This window comes from Carcharodon carcharias, chromosome 9 (assembly GCF_017639515.1).
Source record: "Carcharodon carcharias isolate sCarCar2 chromosome 9, sCarCar2.pri, whole genome shotgun sequence".
Classification (NCBI taxonomy): Eukaryota; Metazoa; Chordata; class Chondrichthyes; order Lamniformes; family Lamnidae; genus Carcharodon; species Carcharodon carcharias.
In genome coordinates this window covers 23,652,829-23,680,211 of record NC_054475.1, presented here as the reverse complement: position 1 = coordinate 23,680,211, position 27,383 = coordinate 23,652,829, and the positions used below count along the sequence as shown (strand labels likewise).

At 44.8% G+C, this 27,383-nt stretch overlaps 2 long non-coding RNA genes across 2 annotated transcripts; both read left to right on the top strand.

Moving 5' to 3' along the window:
- Positions 1–8,278: 8,278 nt before the first annotated feature.
- On the top strand, positions 8,279–10,760 carry LOC121281741. Its single transcript, XR_005943921.1, has 3 exons — positions 8,279–8,408; positions 9,449–9,589; positions 10,619–10,760. It is a non-coding gene; the product is annotated as an uncharacterized LOC121281741 (long non-coding RNA).
- Positions 10,761–12,466: 1,706 nt separating this feature from the next.
- LOC121282536 lies at positions 12,467–27,383 on the top strand. Its single transcript, XR_005944061.1, has 3 exons — positions 12,467–12,601; positions 23,610–23,648; positions 27,329–27,383. It is a non-coding gene; the product is annotated as an uncharacterized LOC121282536 (long non-coding RNA).

Genomic DNA, 27,383 nt, shown 5'->3' with positions numbered 1-27,383 from the left:
AAAAAAACACATTTGGTTTTGGAAAACGGATCCATGGGGAAAAGAAATTTTAAAAAGCGTTGTTGTGAATAACACATGAGTCTGAATAGAGGGGAGCCAATTCACTCCTCCTCACCTGGTTATTTCACTGTGTGCTGATTCCGCATCTAATCCATTCTCTAATGTAGAAGCAGTGTCAATATCTGAACTGGCGGCTGTAAATGTGAAATCGAGTGCCAGAGGGCATTCATCACCAGTCTCTTCATGGTCTGCCTCCATGGTCTGACCAAGTTGCAATTCCCCTGTACCTGAGGGGGAAAATATACAAGGGAGGGGGGAAAAGTAGGAGTTGCATGCTTACATCATCTGCAGCTTGTATGTCAGAAGAAATTATGGGATGAGGGGGAGGTAGTAGGATGTGAGAAAGAAGATTAGATACGAGGATATCATCACCTTCAATGGATTCAGCACTACAGAGGGAACTGTGCTCACTGGGGTTGGGATCTGTAAGTTCCCTGGACACAAACTCCTTCCATGCTCAGGAGCAACATGGGCCCTCAGACTTTTTTTTAATTCACTGGATATGGGCATTGCTGGCTGGCCCAACATTAATTGTCCACCTCTAATTGCCCTTGCGAAGGTGGTGGTGAGCTGCCCTTCAACCGCTGCAGGCCATGTTTTGTAGATACACCTACAGTGCTGTTAGGAAGGGTGTTCCAGGATTTTGATAACTCAACTGGTGTGTCTGCTGGAGGGACCTGTTCTGAGTGTGGTGGTGCCACTCATTTTTTCAAAAGCATCGGAGGAGTTTGGACTGTTTCCAGCGCTGGATCCAGATTCTAGGTGTTCCTCTCCTGCTGTGCTCACAGTCACTGCCATATCATGCCAGGCCTGCTTCATTTGTGCAGGTGACCACCTCCTCCTCCCACCATCCAGGAAGTCAGCCTCCCTCCTCTCCCTTTTTGGCCCCCAACATTGCCTCAAGGTCTGCATTTGATAACCTAGAGGAAGCTGTACCCTGAGCTCTGGCTCTCCCGTGATGTCTTGGAAATGACGAGATTGAATTAGATAGCAACCACTGTAATTTCTGCTGTGGTCTGTTTAAATCATGCCCACACTTCAGAAGCCCCTCCTCGGGAGGCAGGGACATCTGGGAGACTCTAATCCAACAAACCTTCAGCTAGCTCCACACACATGGATCTGCAGGACCAGCATTGCCTGGCGCGTCCATATGCGGCACGTAAGTGCTACATCTTCCCCTTCATCAGCTGCAACTAAGGGCTTCGTATATAAACATCAATGTCCACTCAAACACTCATGATATGTCTGTGAAACATACAAATGCAGCACAAAGGAGACACTCTCAGTCATGGTAACAAATATGGACTTTATTCCCATCCATCAGATGGTGCCACAAAAAACAGAACAAAACGTTGCTCTGACATTGACAAATATACATTCCCTAATCTAGGGGCAACAGAAAAGCACCAGTGAGAAACCCGTGGAGTGCCTAACATGCCTTATGCTTATGTTTGCGGGTGCTTCGTCTTGGGTGCCGCCCCATCGCTCGGAATGGCTTGTGAGACAGCCTGCTGACTCTAGTGTCCTGTTGGCCTCAATGACATTGGCGGCCGTCCTCTAGAACTGGCAACTCCCCCGTTGTCGCAGGCTCAACAGTTGCAACGGTCACTGGCAGAGGGGCAGAGGAGCTGTTGCCCTCATCCAGAGCGCCCTGACAGGAGCTCGCAGAGACGACAGGCAGCTGCCGCGCTGACGTGAGGTCACTTTGGACCTCTCTGCTCACCGCAGATGGATGGGCACCGAGCTGGGACACTTGGTGCCCAGAACATCTCCCACATTGCCAATGATCACCTGTGGCCATTAGCTCTGTGAGGGCTTGCAGGTCCGAGCGTAACCCAGTCAGATGTTTCTCAATCTGTTGGAAGCCCCTCTCCATGAGAGTCGCCAACCTCTCAATGGAGGAAGCCTGACACGAGGTTCATGTCATCACTGACACTCTGCCTGGATTCCTCCACCACAGAGACCAAGTCAAGCATACCCTCATGCAACCCTGCCAGATGCTCCCGCGCACCCTGCCGCTTTTCCTGCAGCTGCTGCATGGCGGACATCTCCAGAGGCACGTCATCACTGCCCGACTCAGCATGTGCCTGGTCCCCTGCAGTCCTCCGGCTACTCGTGCTATTGGCACTCTCTGTCCGTGCCAGCTCCTCCAGCGATTGTGAAGTGCCCTCTCCACTGTGCCCCGGGACACCAGCCGACGTCATATTCCCCACCGATGTGGTAGTCGCTGCGCTGGTGCGTGGCTCACTGAAATGATGTGACGCTCATGCCAATTGATGCCCTTCAGGTGTGGAAGAGGGACTCTGGACATCCTCCTGGCAGTGATGCTGAAATTAACAACAAGGAGAGTGCATCAGTTAGTGTTCAGCCAGTAACACCTTTCATCCCTTTCCCCCCAGGCTCCTAATGCGCTCAACCTTCAAAAACCTAAGGAGACAAACATTGGTGGGGTGGTAAATAGTCAAGAGGAGGCCCAAACATTACATGCGCATACAGACAGGCTGATCAGATGGCCTAAGGAATGCCACATGGAATGTTATGTGGATAAGTGTGAGGTTATGCACTTGGGCAAGACAAACAAACAAGACAAACATGAGTAATGGTGGGACCGTGGAAAGTAAGGACGATTACAGTGACCTTGCTGGGCAGGCCCGTTAAGGTAGCAGAACAGGAACATAAGGCGTTTAACAAAGTAAAAGCCAGAATTGCCTTTATTAGCCGAGGAATAGAACGTAGGAAATGGGAGGTCATGTTGCAAGTGCAGAAAACGCTGTCGAGGCCACAGCTACACTTCTGTGTTCAGTTGTGACCTGCACTTCATGGGAGGGATGGCATTGGAGTGGGGAGAGTGCAGAGGTTCCTGACCAGGATGTATGCTGGCCTGGAGAGTTGGAGTTATAAGGAAACATCGTGAACACTTGTGACATTTGCCATGGAGCACAGGAGATTGACAGGTCATATTATTGACCTTCATTACGTTATGAGGGGCATAGGCAAGGTGGACAGAAGGCAATATTTCCCCTTGGCGCAAGGATGACTAATGTAGCATTTATTTAAGTTGAGTGCCATGAGGTTGACAGGTGAGGTGCTGAGGACCTTTTGGACAGAGTAACGTGGGACGCACTGGCTGAAAGGGTGGTGGAGGTACAAACCCTCCTAAGATGCAACATGTATTTGGATGTGCAGCAGTGATGCCATGGCATGTTAGGCCATGGGGATAGTGGTCAGAAATGGGATAAGGCGACTTTGGAAGGTGCTAGAGACGTGCATCCTCAAGGGGCCGAGGGACCTTTGTGTATGACCCACAAGTCTGACTGTATCAGTCTGTGAATGAGCAGTATTGCTGCATTAACGATTGTAGCAATCATCAGTGCTTTGGATGGCGGAAAGACAGAGTAGATGGGACTGTGGGCCTCAAAAACTGGCCGCTCCACCCCAGCCTCGCCGACACCCGCCGACCTGGCCGCTTGGCTCCTTTCCAGCTCTACGGCCTGTTCTTCGAATTGGGTCATTGTGTGCAGCATGGCCTGGCCACCACCAGTCCTCAAATGCTCTTGGGTGTTGTGCGCAGTTTTCGCCTGCAGAACAGAGAACACCATTAATTGGGGCTGATCACCCATGTGCTCTGCATGTGCACACCGCACCCCAACCACAGTGGCCCATCTGAGGCCTCCAGCGGCTCCTGTCCACACTCCTGGTGATCAGTCACCAAAAAATAGTACGGCTGCTCCCAGCTCCCTCCCCCAACGGCCACCTTGGACACATTCGGCATCCATCACTTTCAATAACACATGGGTCTTAGCGCCCATGGTAAGGAGGCACAACAGTGCAGCGCCGAGGCCACCAGATGGCTCTTGGCTATGACACCTTGAGGCTCCCCTTCCACCATCTCATTACCGTCAATAAGACATGTGTTGGCGTTCTACGTATGTGTCTAGCTGCCTCTCCTGCAGGTTGCCCCCAGACTATTCAAATGTGACAAACACCAACATATGCTGCGGGAAGAACCCATCTTCTCCTCAACCACTCAGGCTGATGTAAGCATGATCACTATCTGTTTGCCCACCCAGCGTGCACCAAATGCCCAATGCAGTAACGACACTAAGACGTGGGGGATGGGGGGAGCCTCAAAGGCTAAGGCTACCTGCTGGATAAAATGGCCAAGACTGACATGGTCCTCACCCTTCCAGAGCGCAGAAAATCATTGAAGGGTTTAGGCACTGGGTCCACGATTGCCGCACAGCATCCATGGAGCTGACCACCTCCGTCAGGCCCGCTTTGTAACGTGGGGGGCCCTCCTCCTCCCATCCTGGGGAAACAGGACCTCTCGCTGTGCTGCCACCTCCTCATCAGAGAAGCAAGGGGCACATTGGCCCCTTTCTTGCTTCCTCCCTCACACCCCTCAAGGCCCCTCATACCCCAAGAGTTAAGCTGTGGCAGTTCCGTGCACATTGGTTCTATACAGTGTATAGTGGGTCAGTGAGCCCTATAGTGACAGAAGGATATATATAAAAAAAAGCTTCAAAGAAGGAATTCATTCATAACTTTCTACTATGTTAAGAAGTAACTTCACTAGGAGACAATAGAAGTGTCAATCATCCAGATCCTTTAAAGTATCAATAACAGGAATTGCAAGCCTTTGAAACCAAGGTTAGTGTAAGCAACATTGTGATATTGATCGCAGAGATCAAAGCAAATGAGCTGTTAATCAAGCAGCGTTTTCCTTTGGGTGCAGGTGTTTCAACAGGAATAATGGATGTCTGGGCTCTTAGCATGGAGAGCGTGCGGGCCCATGGGGGAGTTGGTGGGGAGGCATAACTTGGCATAGGGGTCATGAGGAGGACTTTTACTTTTTATAAGGTCCCCTTACACAGACAAAGGTTCATGGCTCCTTTGGGGGGCTGTGAACCATGATGCTTTAAAAATCTGGCCCAACCCCAGAAAAATTACGGAGGAGTAGGAGGATGCCCTTCTCTGTAATTGAGCGGGCCATATATTGTGTACTTTTTAAAATTAATTGATGGGATGTGAGTGTCGCTGGCTAGGCCAGCATTTATTGCCCATCCCTAATTGCCCTTGTTCAGAGGGCATTTATTGTTAAGAGTCAACCACATTGCTATGTGCCTGGAGTTACATGTAGGCCAGACCAGGTAAGGACAGCAGATTTCCTTCCCTAGAGGACGTTAGTGGATCAGATGGGTCTTTATGACAATCGGCAATGGTTTCATGGTCATCATCAGACTTGTAATTCCAGATTTTTATTGAATTCACATGTCACCATCTGCCATGGTGGCAGATATGAATAGTAAGGTGTGGGGTTATACTTTCAGTAGCGTAATCAATCAAGGCCAACACTCCAATGCAACACTGAGGGAGTGCTGCACTATCAGAGGTGCAATTTTTTGGATGTGATGTTATACCAAGGCCGTGTCTGCTCGGTCTCTGACATAAAAGACCCCATTGCAATATTTTGAAGAAGAGCAGGGTACTCTCCCTGACATTCTGGCCAATATTTATCTCTCAATCTATGCCACAAAAACAGATTATTTAGTCATTAACACGTGGCTGTTTGTGGGAGTTTGCTATATGCAAATTGGCTGCTGTGTTTCCTACATTATAACAGTGACTACACTTCAAAAAGATTGTTCTCTCCGGGACACCCTGGTCCACTCCTCCATCACCCCCTACACCTCAACCCTCTCCCACAGCACCTTCCCATGCAACCGTAGAAGATGCAACACCTGCCCCTTTACCTCCCCTCTCCTCACCGTCCAAGGGCCCAAACACTCATTTCAAGTGAAGCAGCATTTCACTTGTACTTCTCTCAACTTAGTCTACTGCATTCGTTGCTCCCAATGCAGTTTCCTCTACATCGGAGAGACCAAACGCAGATTGGGTGACCGCTTTGCAGAACACCTTTGTTCTGTCCGCAAGCATTACCCAGACCTCTCTGTTGCTTGCCATTTCAACACTCCACCCTGCTCTCATGCCCACATGTCCGTCCTTGGCTTGCTGCATTGTTCCAGTGAAGCTCAACGCAAACTGGAGGAACAGCACCTCATCTTCCGACTTGGCACTTTACAGCCTTCCAGACTGAATATTGAGTTCAAAAATTTTAGATCATGAACTCTCTCCTCCATCCCCACCCCCTTTCTGATTTTTCCCCCTCCTTTTTGTTTTTTTCCAATAATTTATATAGAATTTTCTTTTCCCACCTATTTCCATTATTTTTAAATGTATTTCCATCCATTGCTTTATCTCTGCCTTTTCGCCTTTTTTGATTCCTTCACCCCACCCCATCCCCACTAGCGCTATCCGTACCTTGCTTGTCCTGCTTTCTACCCTTAGCACATTCCTTTAGATAATATCACCACCTTCAACACCTCTTTGTTCTTTTGTCTGTGACATCTTTTGGTTATCTCCACCTATCACTGGCCCTCTATCCAGATCTATTGTCCCAACACCCCCCCCCATCCCTTTAAACCAGCTTATATTTCACCCCTTTTCTATTTTTCTTTAGTTCTGTTGAAGAGTCATGTGGACTCTAAACGTTAACTGTGCTCCCTTCCACAGATGCTGCCAGACCTGCTGAGTTTTTTCATGTATTTTTGTTTTCGTTTTCAAAAAGTACTTTACTGGCTAAAGCATTTTTTGGATATCCTATGTTTGCAAAGGATTCTTTATGAATGCAAGTCTTAATCAGAGGCCGGAAATTCTGAGCGAGTAACTCACCTGACTCCCCAAAGCCATGATGCAAGTCAGGAGTGTGATGGAATAATCTCCACTTACCTGAATGAGTGAAGATCCAACATTCAGGAAGTTTGACACCATTCAGGACAAAGCACCTCAATTGATTGGCGCCCCATCCTCCACCTCAAACATTCACTCCCTCCACCACCTGTGCACAGTGGCAGCAGTGTGTAACATATACAAGATGCACTGCAGTGACTTGCCAAGCTACCTTTGACAGCACCTTCCAAACCCAAACTTCCACCACCTAGAACATCGGTGTTCAGCATGTGGCCCAAGAGCCACTTGCGGTCTGCATTTGTCTTTCCTGCGGCCTGCTCACCAAACCCTGTCCACTCACCACCTCACTCCCACACACTGATTCTTATGCTTGCCGCCTGTCCTGTAACACTTACTTGCCCAACCGTCCCACTTGCAGCCCCTCTTGCTCGTTCGTTGCTTCCTCCCTCTCACTCCTCAAGGCCCCTCATACCCCAAAAGTTAAGCTATAGCAGTTCCATGCACATTGGTTCTATACAGTGTATATTGGGTCAATGAGCCCTATAGTGACAGAAGAATATATATAAAAAAAGTTTTTAAAGTATTCATGGCTCATGGCACCTCAGAGGTGTCAAGAACCATAGTCTGAATGAGGGAACTTTTTGAAAGGTAAATTCAGAAGGTCTTTCCCATGCAGTCAATCCAAACTAAGGAGGCCATACAGCCTCTTGAGCCTGTTTTGACATTTAATTAGACCATAGCTGATTCGAATCTTAACTCCACCTATCCATCTTGGTTCCATAACTTTTCATATGCTTATCTAACAAAAAAAAGCTATCAGTCTTAATTTAGAAATGTTTAATTGACCTAGCCTCAACAGCTTTTTGGGAGAGACAGTTCCAGATTTCCAATCCCTTCTTTGTGAAGTACTTTCTAACATTACCCCTGAACAGCCTGACTCTAATTTTAAGGATATGCCATCTTGTTCTAGACAGTGAAAATTGTCTCTGCTGAAGTATTGTAAAGAAATGTGGGCCAGTAATTTAAGGCATGTTTGTTGCCTTATGTTAATCTGGTACCTTACACCAGATGGTGCCCCACTTCACTTGGCACCATCATTATTGCCTCCCTCCCATCGCCCAAACTCCCCCAAGGGGCCTACAGCTAGCTGGTTTGATGTAGCTGAAGTGTAAGAGCAATTTTGATCAGGCTTTGGGAGGACATCTTCACATTGTGTCACCCATTTAAATAAAGAAACTAACACGAGTTAAATTTCTTCCCCTAAATGTCTGCTCTGCACAGACTGACATGAGTTCTGTCGAAGGGTCATGAGGACTCGAAACGTCAACTCTGTTCTTCTCCGCTGATGCTGCCAGACCTGCTGAGTTTTTCCAGGTAATTCTGTTTTTGTTCTGTCATTATAATCACTCATTGTATGAATAGCCTAATCAGAGCAATTGTGTGACTTTGTGTCTCAGCCCTTCCCGACCATGAAGAACAGCTTTCTCCTCCTTCTACCATCGCAGCTACAACAATACGTGAAACAACACCTGAGATAAACAATATTACCACAGGTGGTGGAGACAGGAACCATTTGCTTTCATCACTTCCTAGCTTGGGTATTAGATGTCAACTATTTGAATGTATAGGGCAGTTTACACATGCTCCGGTCTCACATTGTTGTATTCGCTGACCTACAGGCACAGTTGAAGCATGAATTGGAGAGCTGTATTGCCCCAGCCTTTATTATTACATGTGCTGAGGTGCTTGGTGTATTTATTGCTTCATAAATTTGCTTAATAATTTCAATCCAGAAGAAGATTGAATGCAATGTTTTACTATGCAAACAGATCCTGTGGCTTAAAAATAATTGATGGATTAGCATTTTCTGTCTCAAAATGTTACTGAGCATTACACAGATAGTAAGACTGTTGAAAATAGCTTTGAAGACTCTGGTGAATTGAGGCACACCAATGAAAATGATCTAATATATGAAAGCTTACAATCAGCGTAGAAAAGGGTTAGAGAGGACATTTATTTAGGGCAAGAAAAGATGAATGATCAGGTTGGGACCAGCAACAAGGACTCAAGACTGTAAACTAAATGGATTAAATGGTCTGTAATATTCAAATTTTCCTATTGTCTTATTTATCTCATTATTGGTGTAATGTTATACCTTCTGCAGGTGAGTGAAATTGAGAACTGACTGCATCACAATGTGTTCATTTGCCAATAGCAAGTCAGTCTTATTCACACAAATGCCAGTGTACTTAAAGGGACCAATGGAGATTGCTCACAGAAAGGTAGAAAATGTGTTTATAGTGCAATTTCTGTGGAGCTCAGAGGAGCAAGAATGTTTCCACAGAAGTACTGTGTTCCAGGATTGCTCCACTTCACTTGGCACCATCACCATTTCCTCCCATCCATCACCCAAACTCTGCCATGGGGCCTACAGCTTTTGGTTTGATGCAGCTGAAGTGTGAGACCCAATTTTGATCAGGCTTTGGGGGACATCTTCACATTGTGTCACCCATTTAAATAAAGAAAGTAGCACGAGTTAAATTTCTTCCCCTAAATGTCTGCTCTGCACAGACTGTCATTATAATCACTCATTGTGTGAATAGCCTAATCAGAGCGATTGTGTGACTTTGTGTTTCAGCCCTGCCTGACCATGAAGAACAGCTTTCACCTCCTTCCACCATCGCAGCTACAACAATACGTGAAACAACACCTGAGATAAATGATATTACCACAGATGGTGGAGACAGGAACCATTTGCTTTCATCACTTCCTAGCTTGGGTATTAGATGTCAACCATTTGAATGTATAGGGCAGTTTACGCATGTTCCGGTCCCCCATTGTTGTATTCGCTGACCTACAGGCACAGTTGAAGCATGAATTGGAGAGTTCTATAGCCTCAGCCTTTATTATTACACGTGCTAAGGTGCTTGCTCCATAAATTTGCAAAATAATTTCAATCCAGAAGAAGATTGAATGCAATCTTTTGCTATGTGTACAGAGATCCCGTGTTTTGAAAATAATTGGTAGATTAGGACTTTCTGTCACAAAAGTTACCGAGCATTACACAAATAGTAAGACTGGTGAAAATAGTATTCAAGGCACTGGAGAGTTGAGAGACAGTAATGAAAATGATCTAAACTATGAAAGCTTACAATTGGAGTAGAAAAGGGTTAGAGAGGAAATTTACTTAGGGCAAGAACAGATGAATGGTCAGATTGGGACCAGCAACAGGGCCTCAAGACTGTAAAATAAATGGATTAAATGGTCCATAACATTCCTCTCTTCCTATTCTGTTATCTAACTCATTATCAGTGTAATATTATTCTTTCTGCAGGTGAGTGAAATTGAAAACTGACTGCATCACAATATTTTCATTTGCCAATAGCAAGTTCCTGTTATTTACACATATGCCAGTGTCCTTAAAGGGACCAGTGGAGATTGCTCACAACAAGGTAGGAAATGTGTTTATAGTGTAATTTCTGTGGAGCCCAGAGGAGCAGGAATGTTTCCACAAAAATACTGTGGACCAGGACTGCTCCACTTCACTTGGCACCATCACTATTGCCTCCTACCTATCGCCCAAAATCCCCCCTGGGGCCTACAGCTTGCTGGTTTGATGCAGCTGAAGTGTGAGATCCAGTTTTGATCAGGCTTTGGGAGGACATCTTCACATTGTGTCACCCATTTAAATGAAGGAACTAGCATGAGTTAAATTTCTTCCCCTAAATGTTTGCTCTGCACAGACTGTCATTATAATCATTCATTGTGTGAATAGCCTAATCAGCGATTGTGTGACTTTGTGTTTCAGCCCTTCCTGACCATGAAGAACAGCTTTCACCTCCTTCCACCATCGCAGCTACAACAATACGTGAAACAACACCTGAGATAAACGATATTACCACAGATGGTGGAGACAGGAACCATTTGCTTTCATCACTTCCTAGTTTGGGTATTGGATGTCAACCATTTGAACGTATAGGGCAGTTTACGACCTCCCATTGTTGTATTCACTGAACTATATTGACTCCCAGTCCAACAAATACTCAAGTTTCCTTGTGTTCAAGTCCCTGCTTGGTTTTGCCCTATTCTATCTCTGTAACCTCATCCTGCCTTCTAACTCTGAGAATTCTGTGTTCCTCGAATTCTGGCTTCTTGTGCATCCCTGATTTCCTACGTTCCACCATTTGTGGCTGTGCTTTCAGCCGTCTAGGCCCCAAACTCAAGAATTCATTCCCTAAATCTTGCCCCCTCACTGCCTCTCTCCTTTTCTTCAAGATACTCCGAGAGCCTTAGACCAACCTGTCCCATAGTGTCATGTTGTGTCTGCGAATCACCTTGGGATTTTTCATTATGTTAAAGGTGCAATATGCAAGTTATTATTGCGGTGGAGATAGAAGGGCACCAGTGTCTGTCTGAACAGGATTGACAGATGAAACAATCACCTGTTTGAAATGAGAAGAATGGAAAGAGGAGTGCTGGCAATGGAAGAGGAGAGGAAAAGATTGTCAAAATGATCTGAAAAAGTAGGAGGGGAATATTGTGCCGTGTGAATAGAAAATTGTAAAGCATGTACGATATGTGGGAATAATAGTTGTCAAGGAGAAGAATCTCTTCCAAGGGAGGAGTGGGGGAAGGTGGGTGTGGTGGGCGCAGTGAGAGCTTTGGTTAAAATAAGTGTTACTTTTGAGATAGTTTGAGGAAGCGATACTTTGGTTGGTTTTCTGAAAACCCAATGTCACTTAATTTATCATTGATAGCTTTCCAGTTCAAAATACAAGTAAAGGGTAAAAGTGTTCAAAATTGAACAGATTGTACATTTTAAATTGGAAAAAAAATGAAAATGTTCCGGGCTAATGGCCTGACTTCCCTTAGTGTAGCACTAATTGGTGCAGAGGAGATGCAGGAAAGGGAAGTAATACATGCCATATATACCACTGAAATCCATTATGTCCTGTCATCATTCTGTTCAAAAACCCTATGTCAAAAGTATATGTGAGTCTTTCAATGTTAATTGTGTTTACACCTTGTCACACCCTAATATGCGATACTCAGTTCCAGGTCTTGCTCAGAAGGTGGCTCCGACAACCATGTAGTTTTTCCAGAGCAAAATTATCCTCATTTCTCTGAAGCCATTTTGATTTTTTGAAACCTATTATTTAATAATATTAATTTTTTTGGAATATTTCCAACATTCCTCAACATTACTTGTTCATATCGTTCACAGGGAAGTCTGCATGAATGAATTAATATTTCATTAGCCACTGACCAGAGGGTTGGGTGTTTAATGAAACAAGTTGAGATTTACAGACCTGTTTTTTTGGTTTGAGCCTTCAGGAAAATGAATCTGCCAAGACTACCTGGCCTGGCCTACCAGTTACTCTGTCCCATGCTACGTGGTTGATTCTTAATCTCATCTGAAATACTTTAGCAAGGCACTCAGATTCAAGAAGACATTTAGGGATGGACAATAAATGTAGCACCCTAGAACAAATACAAAAGCATGTCAGATACCAGAGCATGTCTGGTTACAGTGAAGCTGAGCTTGACAATGAGTCAGCATCTTCTGGAAGGGAGGGGAAGGGAAAGAAAAATGGAAGTTGATTATATTATTTCTTATCCTTTGTATATGTGGTTTTACATTTCAGATCCGCTACATATGAACAAAGGCAAACAGATCTTTCTACAACCACAACTGTAAACACAATAATCAATAAAACAATACCTCCGAACAACTCCCCAATTCCTACAAATAGACTCGACAAAAGCTTAACGCTTTCGGCAGCTCCTCACTGTGAGTATCTAGGTCTTGTAAAATGAAACATAGCAAAGGAAGAGTGATAAGTAAAGGTGTGAATTATTTTCAGCAATTCTGTATTTACCTATGAATTATTTGTCTTTCGCTTCTTTTGGTCCTCTACTCCAAAGTTCTGGTTAGGTGTCAGCTGCTATATTGTGCACATTTCTGGGCACCACGTTTTAGGAAGAATGTCGAGGCATTGGAAAGGGTGCAGAGGTGATGTATGAGAACAGTACCAGGGATGATGGACTTCAGTTATGCAGAGACCAGAAAAATTGGGATTCAGTTTCATTAATTGGAAATCATGGATGGGATTTTTGAGTCTTGCCCACTGTGAGAATTGTGGAACAGAAAATTTGATGGATCAGCAGAAGGTCTGTTGACTTTTGGTGGGAATTTCTGCTGCGGGACCGGAAAATCCCACCCCATGTTTGAATAATTTATTGGAGTTTGTTGAGGAAGTAACAAGCAACGTGGATAAAGGGGAACCTGTGGATGTGCTGTATGTAGGTTTCCAAAAGGCATTGATAATGTGCTACATCAAAGTGTACTATGCAAAATAAGAGCTCATGGCATATGGGGTGGCATATTAGCATGGTTAGAGGATTGGTTAGCTAAAAGGAAACAGAAAGTAGTGACAAATGAGTCATTTTTCATAGTACCACAAGGACCAGTGGTACAGCCTCAACTATTTAAATTTATATCAGTGACTTAGATGAAGAGACCAAATGTATGGTTGCTAAATTTGCTGATGATACAAACTTAGATAAGAAAGTAAGTTGTGAAGAGGACATAAGGAGTGTACAAAGGGATATAGATAGCTTAAATGAGTGGGCACAAATTTTGCAGATGAAGTATAATGTGGGAGAATGTGAACATGTTCACTATGGCAGGAAGAATAGAAAAGCAGCATATTATTTAAATGGAGAGAGATTGCAGAACTCTGAGGTACTGAAGGATATTGGTGTCCTGCTATATGAATCACAAAAAGTTAGTATGCACATACAGCAGGTAATTCGGAAGGCAAATAAAATGTAGTCATTTGTTGTGAGGGGAATGGAATATAAAATAAGGATGTTTTTCTACAGTTGTACAAGGCATTAGTGAGACCACATCCAAAGTACTGTTTACAGTTTTTGTTTCCTTCTTTAAGAAAGGGTATAAATATGTTAGAAGCAGTTCAGAGAGGTTCACTTGACTGATATGTCGGTTGACGGTGTATCTTACAAGGAATGATTGGACAGGCTGGGCCTGAATCCATTGGTGTTTAGAAGAAACATATAAGATCCTGAGGAGGCTTGACAGGGTGGAAGCAGAACGGATGTTTCCCGTTGTGGGAGAGGCCAGAAATAGAGGACATAGCTTAAACATAAGGGGTTACCCATTTAAGACAGAGATGAGATGAATTTTTTTCCCTGAAGTTCGTGAATCTTTGGAACTTTCTCCCCCAACGTGGTGGAGGCAGGGTCAATGAATGATTTTAAGGTAGTGTAGATAGATTCTTGACTAACAAGTGAGTCATGGGTTATTGGGGGTAAGTGGGAAGGTGGAGTTGGGGCTGTGATCAGATCAGTCATGATGTTATTGAATGACGGAGCAGGCTTGTGGGACCAAATGACCCAACCCTCCTCCTAATAGTATGTTTGTATGTTCCTTTGACTAGAGGGGGTTAAGAGGAGTCTTAATAGAGGCATTCAAATTAATGAAGGGTTTTGATGGAGTAAATAAGGAGAAACTACTTCCACTGGCCATAGGGCAGAGGAGACAGGTTTAAAGTAATTAGCAAAAGAACCAGAAATGAGATCTTATTTTATACAATAGGTTATTATGATCTGAAATGTACTGCTTGGATGGATAGTGGAAGCAGATTCAATAGTAACTTTTAAAAGAGAATTAATCATGCTTGGAAGGCAAGAAAAATTGCAGGACTCTGGAGAAAGTACAGGGGACTACAACTAGTTGTATAGCTCATCAAAATGTTGGCACAGGCATGATGGGCTGAAAGGTTTCTATCTATGCTATGAAATACTATGGGTGAAATTGCCCTAGATTCGCACTAAGTGCCGTAACAGATGGGAAAAAGGACGTTTTACCCGCCAGCTGCAATGGCGGCTTTTCACACTGTGGTCTCCCAGTCCCTCCACGTTAATCATGCAATCCCGGGCAGCGTGTCCCGCCACATTAATCATGCAATCCAGGGAAGCATGGCCCACCACGTTGATCATGCAATCCCAGGAAGCATATCCCGCCACATTAATCACGCAATCCCGGGAAGCATGTCCCGCCACATTGATCATGCAATCCCAGGAAGCATATCCCGCCACATTAATCATGCAATCCCGGGAAGCATATCCCGCCATATTAATCACGCAATCCCGGGAAACATATCCCGCCATATTAATCACGCAATCCCGGGAAGCATGTCCCGCCACATTGATCATGCAATCCCAAGAAGCATGTCCCGCCACATTGATCATGCAATCCCAGGAAGCATATCCCGCCACATTAATCATGCAATCCCGGGAAACCTATCCCGCCATATTAATCACGCAATCCCAGGAAACATGTCCCGCCACATTGATCATGCAATCCCAGGAAGCATGTCCCACCACATTGATCATGCAATCCCAGGAAGCATGTCCCACCACATTGATCATGCAATCCCGGGAAACAAGCCGTTTTGATGGCAGGTGGCCTCCGGTTTGCCCACCAGAACGTCACTTTGTTGGTTCCTCATGCTGGAACGCCATATTTAAAGTGCAGCCTCGTGCACACCTCTCAGTGACTCCAGCCCAGGACTGCTGTACAGAAAACATGGCCCCAAAAGGCAAAAAGACTGCAGCCCCCTGATTCAGTGACCTGTCCCTCAAGCGACTTTTCAACACTGTGGAGGCCCGCTGTGAAGCCCTGTACCCCCGCTCTGGGTGAAGGCCAGCAAGCATGGTCACCAATGCAGCATGGGAGGCAGTGGTCAGCACCAATACCTTGCAAAAAATGACAGTCACCAAGTGCCACAAGAGGATGAATAGCCTCATCCATTCCACCAGGGTAAATCACTCTTCTCATCACTCTCAACTCACACATTCACAAACCCATCATACATCCACAGGAATCTCACAACTCAAGACTAACCCTCACACACACCCTCACATCTCCATCAGGTTCATATATTCTCGAGCTCGTGTCGTCATCACATCCATGTCTCCACTCACCACACAAACACTGCAGACAGTACCATGTGTCCTGCTCACACTCTCCACCTGGTTTCATGCAGGAGAAGCTGGCTCAAAGCAGCAGGGAGAGGTCCCAGACCGAGAATGGAGTGGCCCACATTAACCCCCTCACTCACTTTGAGAAGCGTGCCATTGTGCTGATTGGTGAGGATGTGGGCCATGCCTGCGGCGATGGTGAGGTTGGCGGCATGAGGCACCACATCATCCCTCTCCCAATGCAACTGTGAGTGCTCTCTCTCATGTTTTTGACTCTGCTGCCGTGCACTAATTATCTCTACTGTGGTTCATGGGAAGGTCTGCCAAGTGACTGACACCCTCATGTAGCCAGTCCCTCAGCTCCATCCAGGGTCCTCACCTCCAACCGAGAGGACACCTCCAATCAAATGCTGGAAATATGCAGCCTGGAAAGTCAGTCTCAGCACTTACCCACACCCCCCATCAGCGCAGAGACACACATCTTGGTGGGATCTAGATCTAGAGCAGGTTCGGGTTCACAATCTGGTAGTCACTGCACAGACACATGTCTGCAGCAAGAGGAAGCAGGTTCAGTTGAGCTCCCCAGCACTCTGAGTATTGCTGGGGAAGAGGAATCTGTAAGGTCCGAGCCAGATGACAAATCCCTATATTCGGCCTTCAAACTCATCACGGAGAGTCAGCAGAAGGCAGGGGAACATTATACAAAGCTGTTGGGAGCCCTTAACAGAGTGGCATGCAAGTTGGAGGAGTAAATCTGCCTCCTCTCTGAGGAAGTGGTGCCCACATGCATGCACATGGACGCCTCCATGGGGAGGATGACAAACACCTGGTCCAGCAGAACATAGAGATGCACACAGACCTGCTCTCCATCGTAATAGACATGGGTGAATTCCTGCAGTGGCAACACAAGAAGGAAACGGGGCACCTCGATGTCCCTCAAGGTGCTCTTTCCCCTCAAGGAGTCAGGCCAGGGTCCTCAGGTACCCAACGGGAGGAGAAGTGGCAGCTGGACATCCTGGGTCATCCACTCAGGAACCTCAGGGGCTGTCGTCTCCCTCTGTGCTCCCTTTGCCTGTGACCCCCACTCAATCTGGTCCTCAGTCACTGCAGAGGGAGCAGCTGGCTCACAGGAGGACAGCCTAAGCATTCTGGGGCCCTGAAGGCCTCGGCTCTCCAGAGGACCCTTGCCGAAGTCATCAGAGGAAACAGGGCCAACCATTGCACAGGCTGACTGCACCCCTGCTGCGGATGTCAAGGCAGCATCTGGGAAGAAGTGGTAGGCCTAGAAAAGTTAAGAAATTCTGATCACAGTTGGTTGCATGGGTGAACACATTCTGTCACTTTATAATCTGAAAATATATTCACTTTTGCTACATAATGTGTAATGGTGTCTTTCAGCTTCATTTACAGGCTTCACAAGTCCTCCCACTGCTCACTCCCCCCTCCCCCACTAGCAGTTCAGCTGCATGCAGCCCGACCACGAGTGATTGTGGAGGGAGAAGTGTGTGTGTGGCAGGGCCTTTTGAAGCCTCATGCAAGCACTCTCCCAAGCACACGGATCCTTTCCCCATCACACTCACCCCAATGTCCTGAGCATTTTCAGAGCTGCCTGCTGGGGTTCCCTTTCTGACCAGCATCTCTGCCCACCCACTGATCACTCTCCCATGAAGCACCTGTTCCTGCCCAACTCGAGTCTCCTTTCACTTTGGGATTTACAGGAATGGCGTGTGTAACCTTCTTCTTTAGCTCCCCTGTCCTTTCCCCTCCCCCAGTCACCCATGACCTTTCCCCCAGCCCTGTCAAGCTTCCTGGCATCACCTTCCACCTCCCCAGCGTCACCTACTGGCAACAACCCTTTTCTTTCAGGGATGTCCTGGTGAACGTGCACGTTCCCTATCTTCTCAAAAGGCACGTCCCCATCCATTTTGACCTCCCCGACCTCCTACTTCCAACCCCCAGAGTCCGTGTGCACCACCGAGTTGCCACCACTTCTCTTGCCATTCCTTCCATCAATACTGTTGCACCCTAACCCTCCCACCCTACCAATTCACTCTGCCCACACTCATTCTTGCCATTCCCTCCTGCCTCTTTTTGCTCCACAGGAGGCAGCCATTGACTGCCCAGACCCCTCCCTTGCAAGTTCACCTGGGCATTCCCCCCCACATACTCTTTCCCCCCCCCTTACTCCTTGGCCCCCCACCCACCTTACTCCTTGTCCCCCCATCTTACTCCTTGGACCTCCTTACTCCTTGGCACCTCCCTTACTCCTTGGCCCCCCTCCATTATTCCTTGGCTCCCCCCACTTACTCCTTTCCCCTCCCTTACTCCTTGGCCCCCCTTACTGCATGCTCCACCTGACTACTTGCTCAACATTTACTTCTCCTGCCTCCTTACTCCTTCCTCCAGCCTTACTACCTTCGCCACACTTGCTTCCTTTACCCCTCTTGACTCCTTCCACCCACCCCCACCTTCCCCCCACAACCCCCCCTCACCCCCCAACTCCCTCGGGGACTCCTTCCGACCTCAAATTTTGGAAGAGCCTGTAAAATCCATGACAAAAGACCCCCCCCCCCCCACCCAAATCTGTAAAGAAGGTACTTTTATTTTTCCCTTTGACTGTGGCTTTAAAAACTACCCATGGCTGCATTTCAAAAGTGTTTCAATGGGGCAGGAAGAAGAAAATCTACAACATTGCTATATTGGAACTGCGTGTGCCAGGTTGGACAGAATAGTGCTGGAACGGAGACCTGGTTTAAGAGGGAACTGCCTAGCGACAGTGTTTAGATTGGCTCCTGTTCCAGTGGCCAGGCTCTGTGTGAGGATAGTGCAGTATATCAGCTCCTAACCTGAAAAGGAAGACGACCTGAAACCTCTCTCTCTCTGAGAATTTCATAGCTGTTTCTACCTGTTAATTTGTTTTGCGTAGACAATATCCAGTTTTCCTTTGGCCAGTTCACCTGTTTAGCTATCTTCTCAAATGAAATAAAGAACGCTTCAACATCTCTTTCTCCAAATTTTGGAAGAGCTTGTATGAATTTAATCATCCCCCCACTGGATTCTGATCTGGATATATTTCCCTGCCTCATCTCCTGGTGTCTCATTTATAACTGCCAGCATTCTGAGCTGGAATTCTCTGTCTCTCTCTTTTTCTCTTTCCTCCTTTCTAACTTCTCTGGGCAATTGCTTTTCAAACTTCATCCAACAACAATTTATTCATCATTGTCAACTAAGAGTAAATAAAGTGCAGTTTAAAAAATGTAAATTTCTGTTGCATTTTATTGCCATACTTCTTCAATCTGCATGGCTTTCACTTGTGCCAATGCTCCCTTTGACTAGCTTTTAGGTGGCTGAAGCTATTGACTGGACAGGACAAGCTCATCCTGTTTTCTCATTCTGGCTGTTGTGATGTGTTAGGAACAATGTATAGCTTTAAGTTTAATTTATATTTTTGTAAATTTCATTGATGGGATGTTGCTGGCTAGGCTAGCATTTATTCCCCATTCCTAATTGCTCTTGTTCAGAGGGCATTTTTTTTCTCAAGTCAACCACATTGCTATGGGCCTGGAGTCACATGTAGGCCAGACCAGCAGATTTCCTTCCCTGAAGGATATTAGGGAACCAGATGTGTTTTTACAACGATCAGCATTGGTTTCATGGTCATCATCAGACTTTTAAATCCAGATTTTTATTGAATTCAAACTTCACCATCTGCTGTGGTGGGATTCAAGCTGGGTCCCCAGAGCATTACCCTGCATTTGTGGAATACTAGTCCAGTGACAATACCACTATGTCACTGCTTCTCCCCAATCTGGAGTAAAACGTTAATCTCAGTAATGATGACCATGAAATTACTGGAAAAAAAACCCATCTCGTTCACAAATGTCCATTAGGGAAGGAAATCTGCCATCTTCTCCTGGCCTGCCTTAATATGATTCCAGACCAATGGAAATGTGGTTGCCTATTTAACAGCCCTTTGAAACAGTCTAACAGGCCACTCAGTTGTCCCCATGGAGTGTAGCACTTGAAAACGGCAGCTTAGTACTACACTCTCGAGGGCGATTAAGGATGGCCAACAAATGCTGGCCTCACCAGAGATGCTTCTAACCCATTAATGTGTTTAAAAGATATATAATTATTTTTATGAACCGGTGGAATCTCCTCGTCAGAGGGTTTGGGTGGGAGCGGGTGTGGGCGGGCGTGCAGCCCATTGCCATCCACGATCAGCTGGGTGCTGCCATTTTGCATGGGTGGGAGGAAAAGGTTGAGTCGGGGCCTGTGCTCTTTCACACATGCACGCAATAGAGTGCAGAAATCTCCCTAAGGCACCGAGCTGCCTCAGGGAGATTAGTTCAATTTTTAAAAATTTTAATGAAGAAAAAAAAAATTAAGACATGTCACATGTCAATGTATTTTAATTTTTAAAATTATTTAATTTATAAACCCATCATGAAATCTCACACCCTTCATGAAACCTCATCCTGCCCATGGATGAGGTTTCATGATACATAGTGAGGAATGATATAGGCCCAGGAGAGCAAGGCGTAGAGTTAGTCTGGGTAGAAGTAAGAAATAGCAAAGGACAGAAGTCCCTGGTGGGAGTAATCTATAGGTCCACAAACAATAGTTAAGCAGCAGTGCACAATATAAACCAGGAAATACTGGGAGCATGTAAGAAAGGCTTAGCAATAATCATGGATAATTTTAATATGCATATAGACTGGACTAATCAAATTGGCAAGGGTAGCCCCGAGGGAGTTTAGAGAGTGTATTAGAGATTGTTTCTTGTAGAAATATGTTGTGGAACCAAGCAAGGAGCAGGCTATTCTGGATTTGGTTTTGTGTAATGAGGTAGGATTAATTAATGATCTCATAGTAAAGGATCCTCTAGGGAAGAGTGATCATAGCATGCTAGAATTTCAAGTTCAGTTTGTGAGTGAGAAATTTGAGCCCCACACTAGTGTTCTGGAGTTAAAGGTAACTACATAGGCATGAGGGCAGATTTGGCCCTAGTGGACTGGGTAGGAAGACTACAAGGTAGGACAGTTGATGAACAGTGGCAGATATTGAAGGAGATATTCAATTCCTCCCAAGTAAAATATATTCCAAAGAGGAAGAAAGATGGAAGGAGGGGGGAAAAGCATCCATGGCTAAGCAAGGAAGTTAAAGATAGCATAAAGCAAAAACTAAGGCATACTAAATTACAAAGGTCAGTGGCAGGCTGGAAGATTGGGAAACTTTTAAAGATCAACAAAGGGTTACTAAAAAAATAATAAAAAGAGCAAAGGTAAACTATGAAAGAAAACTAGCGCAAAATGTAAAAACTAATAGCAAAAGCTTCTACAAGCATACAAAAGGAAAGAGAGTAGCTAAAGTGAATGTTGGTCCCTTGGAGGACGAGACTGGGGAGTTAATAGTGGGGAACGCAGAAATGGCAGAGACGCTTAATCAATATTTTGCCTCAGTTTTCACAGTGGAGGGCACTAGTACCACCCCAATAGTAACAGGTAGTACAAAGGGTATAGAGAAGGAAGAACTTAGAACAATCTCCATCACTAGAGAAAAAGTACTGATCAAACTATTGGGATTAAAGGGTGACAAGTCCCCAGGACCTGATGGCCTATATCCCAGGGTCTTAAAAGAAGTGGCAGCAGAGACAGTGGATGCATTGGCTATAACATTCCAAAATTCCTGGATTCTGGAAAGGTTCCAGTGAATTGGAAAAATGCTAATATAACACCCTTATTCAAAAAGGGCAGAGGAGGCAGAAAGTAAGAAACTATAGATCAGTTATTTTAATGTCTGTCATTGGGAAATTGTTGGAATTCATTATAAAGGAAGTAGTAATGGGGCATTTGGAAAGTTAAAATGCCATCCATCAGAGTCAGCATGGTTTTATGCAAAGTAAATCGTGTTTGACTAATTTGCTAGCGTTCTTTGAAGATGTGACAAGCAAAGTGGATAATGGGGATCCTGTAGATGTAGTATATCTGGACTTCCAGAAGGCCTTTGATAAGGCACCACAAAAAAGATTAATACACAAGATAAGATCACACGGAGTTAGGGGTAATATATTAGCTTGGATAGAGGATTGGCTAACCAACAGAAAGCAGAGAGTCAGGATAAATTTTCTAGATGGCAAGCTGTAACTAGTGGGGTGCCACAGGATTGGGTCCTTAGGCCCCAACTATTTACAATCTATATCAATGACTTGGATACAGGGATAGAAGGTACTATAGCTAAATTTGCAGATGACACCAAAATAGGTGGGAAAGTAAGTTTCAATGAAGAAATAAGAAATTTAAAAATGGATATGGACAGGTTAGGTGAATGGGCCAAAATTTGGCAGATGGTTATCCATTTTGGTCAGAAGAATAAAAAGGCGACTTATTATTTAAATGGAGAGAAACTTCAGAATGCTTCAGTTCAGAGGGACCTGGGTGACCTTGTGCATGAATTGCTGAAAGCTAGTATGCAGGTACAGCAGGTAATAAGGAAGGCAAATGGAATTTTGGTATTTATTGCCAAAGGAGTAGAGTAAAAAAATGGGGAAGTGTTGTTGCAACTGTACAAGGCAATAGTGAGACTGCACCTGGAGCACTGCGCACAGTTCTGGTCCCCTTACTTGAGGAAGGATGTAGTTGCATTGGAACTACTTTTCTGAAAGGGTCATGAATCTGGGGAATTCACTACCTCAGAGTGCAGTGATGCTGGGATGCTGAATAAATTTAAGGAGGAGATAGATAGGTTTTTCATTAGTAACGGGTTGAAAGGTTTTGAGGAGAGGGAGAGCAATTGGAGTTGAGACCGAAATGAGATCAGCCACGATCATAAAGAATGGCAGGGCAGGCTCAAGGGGCTGAATTGCCTCCTCATGCTCCTAGTTCTTATGTTCTTATATAAATGGGAAGGTCGCCTGGGTTCTTTGCCTGGCCCCCAACCTTAAAGTTGGACGGGCAGCTCAGTTAATGATCTTAATTGGAATCTAAGTGGCCTTAATAGGCCTTTGACAGTTCGGCGGGCGTGCAGCCGACTCTGCTGCGTGCCCACGAACTGAGGATCTGAATGACGCGTGGTGACGTCGGAATGCATGTCCAACATGACTGCCCATCATTTTATGCGTTGGCGAGCCCCCAACGTTGGGGACCCGCCCCCAACGTCGCCGAACAGATGATTCTGGCCACAGTCCTTGAAAGTTTTGGAGTTGGTGTGTCGCATTTGTGCAAATTGGGAGCCATGAAATAGTCATTTCTTAAGGCAATTGTACTCCACCTTTTGAATCGTGGTTAATATTTTGCACTGATCAAGTTTTGAAAGAAATATTCAAGACATTTTTATGAAATTGTGGCCATGTGCTCGGGATCCAGAAATGGATATTAGATTTGTCATGAAGTTTTTTTTTGCATTTTATAGAAAGTCCATGTGTCAACATTTGTTCAATGACCTGAGAAACTCCTGCAGATAATCTTGTTCAGGTTAATGATTAAATCTCCAAGCTACATTTACATTCTTGTGGAGAAATCACGGGCATCAGTGCAATAAATAGCCAAAATATGCCCTTCTAATTCTCAATCTTTCACACTAAAACTAAATGTATTCAACAATAACCATGAGAAGAATGCAATTTTTCACTAGCAATTTGCCCTCTCTTTCCTCATTTTCAGGTGATGGATTTGTGATTAATGCAGCTTTTCCATTCTTTAAATTGTATAATAGTCTATTTGGATTGTAAGGAGAAAAAGTAATTCAATAGGATAATTCCTCAAGTCTGTATTTTTTTTCTTGGATATTTGCAGATTCCTCTAATGAGTACTGGAAAAAGGGGATATATTTTGGTAAGTATAATGATGGGAAACTACTCAAAGCATTACTTTAAAATAGTCATCAATTTTGCAAATGATGTATCTAGTATTTTATAATTTTGATAAAAACAGTTAAAGACATTGCATCCCATTAAGTCATTCTTACAAAAACCATCGTGCGTGACCCATATGGCCCTGCCCTGTTCATTCTGCTGATATCTGTCTTAATTAAGGTATTAGATTGCCTATGAACTTTTTCTCCCTTGCCTGCAGGGTAACCTCCAATGTATCCCAGGATCATTCTTGGTCCATTCCATCTCACCATTAACATCCAACCTTTTGGTAACATCATCAGTTACTGACAACACAACTCAATCTCTGTTTTCTCTACTAATCCTCTCTCCCTATCTGACATCAACAGCCAATTCTGCCCATCTTACTGTCAGCAAAACCATCCCCATTAGCTCCCTTCACTATCTCTGAGTCTTTGACCTGGATTAAACTAAGCTCCATGACTGCCACTTCAGATTGAGTCAAACTGTGATGTGATGCTAAACTCAGATTCCTCCTTCGCATTTAATCCATTCTGAAAATCACTTCCTTGCACCTTTGCAGTATTGTCCACATTCACCTCTTCCTCCACAATGATACATCTTCAACAGTTCAAGGCTCTGATGCTCACTTAGCAGGCCTACTCTACTAGTTTTAATGCTTCCAAAAAATCCCTGCCAACATACTCACCAACACAAAAGTTGCACAGTCCTGTCCTAACTGTCACTCCAAGTCCCCTGGCTCACTGAGCTTTGGAGGTGTTGACTTTAAAATTCCCATTCTCAAGTTTTAAATTCCTCCCTGATCTCACTCCTATGGTCATTTTCTTCTGCCTTACACTCCAATTTCTCTTAAAGCTGAGCTTCTCCATGTCCCCTGCTCCATTTGTGGTGGTAGCTTTTCAGTAAGTATACCTCTTTGGAACTCCCTCCAATTCCTACTTTTAAAGTCTGCTGAAAACCCTCTTTCAAAATATCTTTGAGCCTCCACTAGACCAATCTCAGCTTTCCCTTTTCCTCTCTTACTCAGTGTTCACTGTTTGTTTCCTGCTTAACGTGAGCTAGTCTAATATGTCCTCTAATGTGTGAGGACTGTTAAATAAATGTAAGCTTATTATTTAAAAAAAGATTTTACAAGAAGTCCTTGGGCAGGATTTTTCGGATGGTGGGATTTCCTGACCCGCCACCTGAAGAGTCGACGGGTCAACACAACGCTGCTGACACTGGCTGCCCCACCGCCATTTAAACCTCAGCGGGATGTTAATTGGCTAACGGCGAGGCTTCTGCCCCCACAAGGGAGGGAAGGCTGCCTTAGAGAGCAGCCGGCTAAGCCAATCAGCTGATGGCTCTGTAGTCCCAGCAGCTCCAGGTCCCGGTCTGAGCTGTGGCCACTGCTGGGACTACGGGCAGTCCCTGAGGAAGAGGAGATAATGGAAGCAGACTTCAGGTCACCAGGTATTGGCAGAATCTGGCTGGCAGGCGCCAGGAAGAGGGGGAAGAGGGGGTATGGGTTTGGGGTTTGAGAGGCTGGGGGAGGGGTAAAGAGGGGGAATGACCTTGTGGAGATTGCCTCTTATGGCCAAGGAAGAATCCCCTCTCTTGCCTGACACCACCTCATCCAGTAAAAGCTGCCGGGTGTAAAATAGCAGCAGAGGCATAGTTAAATGGCCATAATTGGACACTTAAGGGACTCAATGGGCTCAAGGGTGGGCAGGTGGACAGGCTACACGCTGCATTTTATGACCACCACCCCCCACCTTCCGCATTCAAAACCATTGTTGGGGAACTGTAAAATTCCACCTCTTATTTTTTAGGTCAGTTTTTCAAAGACTGAGAACATATATTCATTTCACTGTGAAACTAATATTAAAACCTTAATATTAAAATATTAACCTAACTCACTTAGTGGGAATGGGGCAGATTCTATTTGCACACCATCTGTTTTATACCCCGACTGTTGTTACCATCAATTGACTTCAATCGTCTGTGGGACAGGGTGAGATGTAATGTGCGAGTCTGGCCCAGGTCTCATCTTTGTTGTATTAATTTCAAGAGCCATCCCTGGTGCCATTGTTATAGTACTAATTATAATCAAGGTTATTTGTGACAGAAGAAAATATGGGTGAGTGTAGAACTACTTTTATTCTTATATTTCTCTGCATCATTTTTGTAAATTTGGATATTATAAATCCAGTGGAAACTCAAATATCCACCACAATTGAGATGACATGGCCAGCAATAGAAACTGGAAAATAATTGAGCATTTCTGAATGACTGCATACATATAAGCCTCCATGGCACTATTTTGAAGAACAGGCCAGTTCTGCATCCTGTCCTGGTCAATATTTAGCCCTCAATTAGCATTATTGAAAAAACAGATTTCTGGTTATCACGTTGCTGTTGTGGGAGCTTTCTGTGGCTGCCATTCTTTCCTACATTAGAACAGTACTTCAAAAGTACTTCAATGGCTGTGAATGACTTGGGACGTCATAAGATTATGAAAGGTGCAATATAAACGCATGTCTTTTTACCCCACATATTCCGTGGGAAAACACCATTGCACCTGCAACGAGATTAGCTGACATTGCAACAGCTGATTGTTTGCCTGATCTACAGCTCCCCTATCCACCCTCTCACACCTTCAGCCATTAGGATGAAGTCATTTTCTGGTTGTCAAGCAAAATCTGCAAGTGCAGAACCATAGCATCTTGCTCAACCCTGCGTGCAGCTTAATCCTCAACACTTGCACCATTACCACTTGTGTCATCTCTGTCTACTGTTACCCCCTCCTCCTTATTGGAAATCATTCTGAGAAATTTTCTTGCATATAAAAATTGTTACATAAGTGCAAATTGGAGTTATCTGAGAGAAATGCCCGTGATTCCATACTGATGGTTCGCTTGTGAAAGTTTAGTCCCAACAATTGATTTATCATTGCCCCTGGATGTTCCACATAACTGATCTCACTATTTGCTGGACTCCTTCCTCTTATGGACTACAATGAGAAAATAATGTTTATTTTTCAGTGATACATTTTTTCCAAAGTATTATGTTCTCTTGCATCACGAGAAATTGGCTGTTGGAATGGAATGTTCCAACACTTTAACCGCAGTTTATATATTTAGGTAGTCAGAGATGCAGAGAAACTGCTTTCATATTGTTTAGGTCTTCAGGAGTAAGAAAGACAGTAGCAACTGAAAGCTAAATGCTTTGCACATTTCAAGACCTATGGCTCAGAACTCTTTCCCTTGAGTCTTCCTGACTGTCACCCGATCCAGTAATGCTGCACAGTTATTGTGATGTGCATCTGCGATTTTTCTGTGCTGTTGTCTTAATGCCACTTGTTCTTGATGTCATGGCACTGCTATGTTGCACTTAAAGTGTCTCTGCTTGTCCGCGTGAGCGTTTTGCAGCTGCCATACTGCAGGGACTGCCACACTGTTTGGATGTAACTATAGGAGAGTGCTACACTCAAGTTGCTCTCCTGAGACCCTGCAATAAAAAATAGGTAAAATGTCAAATGTACTGTCAGTATCAGTATTGTATTGGTACCTTTGTAATGTATTTACTGTGCTCTTCACAGTTTTTGAAACACTTTTACTAGAGCTAGTTGACCATATGCTGTCTCCCTGTTTGTTTTGCCACTTCTTCCTTTCCATCTAGATCCTATAAAACAGGGAGTCAATTCCTAGAATGTCACAAGGACACTGAACTAGTA